General features: G+C 40.0%; 1 long non-coding RNA gene across 1 annotated transcript in view; it reads right to left on the bottom strand.

Annotated features, from left to right (window-relative positions):
- LOC140737675 (uncharacterized) overlaps window positions 1-4,997 on the bottom strand; it is a 14,348-nt gene extending 9,351 nt beyond the window's left edge. Inside the window, exons 1-3 of the long non-coding RNA XR_012101224.1 lie at window positions 4,794-4,997; window positions 4,003-4,058; window positions 2,000-2,137 (exon numbers count right to left, since the gene is read on the bottom strand). This is a non-coding gene — a long non-coding RNA (uncharacterized lncRNA). The remainder of the gene's footprint in view (window positions 1-1,999; window positions 2,138-4,002; window positions 4,059-4,793) is intronic.
- Window positions 4,998-5,387: the final 390 nt, after the last annotated feature.

The raw sequence follows: 5,387 nt of genomic DNA, 5'->3' as shown, positions 1-5,387 counted from the left end.
GACTCAACCATCCTGCACCTTTGAGACTTAAGTTCACATGGCAAAAATGCCAGACAGGTGGTTCAAAGTTCAACTCCGAAAGGGAAGTTACAGGTTTTCGATTCCAGTGATTATTTCCAAGAGAAAGTGTGATTAATAGAGTGATTTATAGTTTTGCTTGCTGCCAGCAAGACGTCACTGTGCTTTACCAGTGCCATCTTAAACTGGAAACCAGTATATTTCTGTGGCAAGTCTATCAAAAAGAAATATAATATAAAAGTAATAGAATGAGTGAGAAAGGACTCAAAGAATTGAGTAAAATGGCGGAACCAATGGAACACTTGAATAACAAAAACAGAATTTTTGGAAGTTGGTTAAGAGAAGGTAAGACAGAAGGATCTTTGGAAGAAGCTCCCAGACTATGATTCCTTATACGAACATGATGGATGAAAGATTAATAGCTATCAGTGATGGACCAAAGATGGCAGAGAATGAAAAGGAAATCAAATATATTAGGGTTCTTTGAAGATGTGACACGCAGAAAGTTAATGGAGAGCCATAGGACATGACGTGTTTGGATTTCAAAAGGCATTTTGTAATCCATTACAAAAAGTCAATACTGCACAAGATTCTCACCACCGTATATCTATAGAAGTTTGTCAGATTTTAGGCGTTCTGCCAAATCTTTGCAAACTTCTAATAAGTCAACATGTCTTCCTGATGGTGCTGTACATTATCAGTTTCTTAATTTTTCCTCTCTCGGTTACTCGGTTATTGTCTCTTTAGCATTTCTTTTTGCACCACTTCAGGTTGCACGACTATCTTTGCACCATTCTGCTGATTTGTACTCATCACTGTATTTATTGTTGTATAATTATTTCCATGTGTAATGTTTATTCTGTGAGCTCCACATGAGCAGGGAATATTATTACACCCTTAGTATTTTTAATTTTATTATTGGTTCATTATTGTCACACATATTAAGTAATAGTTAAAAAAATGCTTTGTTTGCTGTCCATAGAGATCATTTTATCACAACAGTGCATTGAGTTAATACAAGGAAAAGCAATAACAGAAAGCAGTACAGAGTGTTATAGCAGAGGTGTAGTGCAGGCAGACAATAAGGTGCAAGACCATAATGAGGTAGACTGTGAGCTCATAAATCCATTTACTGTACTACGGACTATGTGAGTAACTAGTGGATGTGTAGGTCATAAGACTACAAGACAGAGGAGCAGAAGTAGGCCATTCAGCCCATTGAGTCTGCTCCCCCATTCCATCACAGCTGATCCTGAATCCCACTCAGCCCCTGCACCTGCCTTCTCGCCATATCTTTTGATGCCCTGACCGATCAGGAAACGATCAACTTCCTCCTTAAGTACAACCACAGACTTGGCCTCCACTTCAGCCTGTGGCAGAGCATTCCACAAGTTCATTACACTCTGGCTAAAAAAATTCCTCCTTACCCTGTTCTAAAAGGTCACCTCTCAATTTTAAGGCTGCAATTTTAAGGTTTCACCATGGGAAACATTCCCTCTACATCCACTCTGTCTAGTCCTTTCAACATTCAGTAGGTTTCAATGACATCCCCCTGCATTATTCTAAATTCCAGTGAGTAGAGGCCCAAAGCTACCAAATGCTTCCTTCATTCCCAGGATCATCCTTGTGAACCTTCCCTGGACTCTCTCCAATGACAACACATCTGTTCTGTTTTGCACGAGGGCTCCTAAATCCCTCAACACCTTTGATGTTTAATCCTTCTCTCTATTTAGATAATAGTCCACACACTATTGTTCCTTTTACCAAAGATGCACAATCATATATTTCCCAACACTGTATTCCATTTGCACTTCCTTGTGTATTCTTCCAATTTTCCTAAATCCTGCTGCAATCGCATTGCTTCCTCAGCACTACCTACCCCTCCTCCTACCTTCGTATCATTTGCAAACTTTGCCACAAAGCCAAATCATTATCCAAGTCAATGACGCACAATGTGAAAAGTAGCGGTCACAATACTTACCCCTGAGGAACACCACTAGTCACTGGCAGCCAACCAGTAAAGCCTCCTTTATTCCCACTTGCTGCCTCCTGCTTGTCAGCCATTCCTCTGCATATTTTACTGTGTAGATGACAAAGAAGTAATCTAACCTAGTCAAATCTAAGAATAGAACAAATCACAAAATTATTTTAGTTATTTGGGATTACTGATGTGTGGGGAGATTCTTGCTGTCTCACATAAAATGCACAGAAAGTTAGCATGAGGTGTAACAAATAATTAGAAAGGCTAATTAGATGCTAATTATTATTGTAAGGACAGGGAAGCAGTTGACAACAGGAGTCTGGAAATGTCGTGTTGTTTATGCAAAGATTTGGTGAGATTACACCCAGAATACTAGGTGTTGGGGATTCAGGAGTTACGGAGTTAGGGATTTTCCAGGCATCATTTCAATGAGGGCTAATCTCATTGATCCTAATGTAAACTGCAAGCGGTAATTAGTTTGAAATTGAAATGACAACTTTTGAAACAAACTGTTTTGTCCACTATGCAGACTACTGACCCATAGCTCAAGACTGGTTGCTGAGAGGTATAGTTTAGATTTTCTTGTATGCAGTGTAAGGCAATGGAGATATGCTAATTGTCCTACATCAAACCAGGCAATATTGGCTAAGGCTACGTCCACACTACACCGGATAAATCCATAACCGAAGCTTTTTCTCTTCGTTTTTACCCTCTGTCCACACTAAAATGGCGTTTTCACCCCCTGAAACCGGAGCTTTTCAGAAACCCTCTCCAAAGTGTGTATTTTTGAAAACGCCGGATTGGCTGGAGCAGTGTGGACGGGGTAACCGGAGAAATCTGAAAACGCTGTCAGACGGCAGGGTGCCATTTCATTGTTTTCTTGAATGCAACCTAACAATTTCAGAGCAGACAGCAATGAGACTGATGCCAGAAGAGTTAGCAATGTACTCACCAAATACTTTGCCCCATAACTTACTGAATAAATAAGTATACTCACTTTGCCCTGTTTTCTGTCCTTGCTCGTATGAAGGTGATTTACCTATTTATGCAAGTACTTCTCTGACAATAGATGTGTAACAGCCTAATGTAACATTGTATGGAAATACAAGGTAACACTGATGCAGACATGTTTTATACATTTAACAAGGTGCTTTATTAATGCAACAGAGTTAGTCAGTTTTTCAATGTTCATTGTCAGCCGGGTCAATCCGTCCGTGAACTCCATCGGTTGCCTCCGTATGCTCCAGTATTTGTTTTTTTTTAACTTTAAGTTCTCCTGCGTGAGAGCCAACAGCTGTCTGTCGTTTTAAGTTTTTCTAGTCTGTAACTACACAAACGTGCACTTTCACGGTGAGATTCGACACCAAACATGTCGCTTGTTTCGGTAGATGTGTTCTGCACATGCGCAGGAGGAGGAGATTCACCGAAATCTCCGTTTCAATGTGGACAGAGATATTTTCAAAAACGCATAGTGTGGATGCCTATCGTTTTTACGTGAAACCGGCATTTTCAAAGTTCTCCGGTCTAGTGTGGATGTAGCCTAAGTTACTTTGCACCACTGTAATTGAGTTGAAGGAAGTTTGCAGAGCAGACTGATTTTGTCACTCAGAACGTGAAGCAGGGTCACAGATATATTTGCTCTACTAATAGATGGGATACTTCTGCAGTTAGAGAAACAACTCTGATCACAACTGTTTTGGTTGTCTGGGTTCTCCATTTTCAGATATTTTAGACCATCTGTGGGTTTTACTTTGTCCCACCAAAGGTGCTTGAACATTCAGAGATGTCTTGTCAATTACAAGACTTCCAAGGCAAGTGTTCATTTTAACACACAAAATGGTGGGTGGCTGCAACCGTTGCCAGGGATAGAAGTGGAAGCAGATTCAATAGTGGTTCTTAAGATACTTTTAGATAAACACATGAATATGTAGAGAATGGAGGGATATGGATCAAGAAGTAGATGAAGGAATTTAGTCTAATTTCACATTATATTCAGCACAGACCTTTTGGTGTATTCCAGTGCTCGATTCTCTGTTTCACTTCAAGATTCTTGTCGGAACTGAAAGGGAGAGGAAAGTAGTTACAAGTTGCAGCGAGTGGGAGAAACCGTGTGCGAGCCATGGATAGGACAAAGGGTTTATGTCTGATGGGTTGTTGTGGGAGGGGGAAGCTCTCGATGGAGTCATCTGATTGATGTGTGGATGACGAGAATATGAGCAAAGGAACACGTGCAAAGGGGAATGGAAAACACTGAAATGAAGGGTGTGAGAGGGAGAATGACAAAGGACATAAAAGCAGCAAAATGTAGAGCTGTAGGAAATATCAGAAGTTAGTGGAAAGAGAAGAGGTGAGACAATATTAGAGACAAATAACCTACAGCAAAGCCGACCAGTTCTAATACAACGGAGAATGCAGGTTATTTGACTATTGGGTATTAATCAATAGCGTCAACACAAAATAAAGAACAATATCTTCAAGGGAAGCTTGAAGTTCATTCTAATTCATAAATATAATTACTTTGGAGCACTAACCTTCTGTTCATGTTTTAAGTAATTAAATAATATTACTTGTGCATTTAGTCAGACTAATTGAGAACGTCCTCAAGGTCTGAGATGATCCAATCCATGTAAATGAGCTGACTTAAAAAACACTTCACTAGAAGAATGAAACGGGTTTAAAAATGGCTTATGCTTATAGAGACAGCAAAAAATGCCATGTTAGCAAAGAGTCTATAGAGAAAAGATTTGCAATTCAAAAGAATTTGTAATGGTTAGGACAAGGTGTAATCTCTCACCTCAGGTTCAACCACCACACAGGAAATGCTGGAGGAACTCAGCAGGCCAGGCAGCATCTATGGAAAAGAGTAGCAGTCGATGTTTCAAGCTGAGACCCTTCGGCAGGTCTCTTCCTGGGGTGCCTGCCCTGAAGAAGTTTAAATCTTTGACCCTTCCTCCGGTTCAAAACTGGTTCAGATTGGCAGGACGAACTTCAGTCTTTGCTGTTGACTGCAATAAAAATCTTTAGTTAAATGAGCAGTTTATCTAAACCCAGGACCAAATCTATTGTACAGAAGTGCATCTAATTTAGCACAAGTTACTGTTAGATAGATTGCTTACTTGAACAGAGGTCGTATAAACAATTCAGATGTAAGTAGTTTCTGCCTGAACTAATTTATTATAAATTGCTGCTGAAAAGTGCTCATTGTGTGTGTGTGTGTGTGTGTGTGTGTGTGTGTGTGTGTGTGTGTGTGTGTGTGTGTGTGTGTGTGTGTGTGTGTGTGTGTGTGTGTGTGTATGTTTTTCCTTTGTGATGGGCTGGTAATCTAGGCTGCCTTCCAAGTATGGACAAAAAAGAGGAGATGTCTATGTGAAATTATTTAGCATTCACT

The sequence above is a fragment of the Hemitrygon akajei genome, chromosome 2 (genome assembly GCF_048418815.1).
Source record: "Hemitrygon akajei chromosome 2, sHemAka1.3, whole genome shotgun sequence".
Lineage (NCBI taxonomy): Eukaryota > Metazoa > Chordata > Chondrichthyes > Myliobatiformes > Dasyatidae > Hemitrygon > Hemitrygon akajei.
The sequence above is the reverse complement of the archived record's forward strand: the minus strand, read 5'-3'. Positions and strand labels throughout refer to the sequence as shown.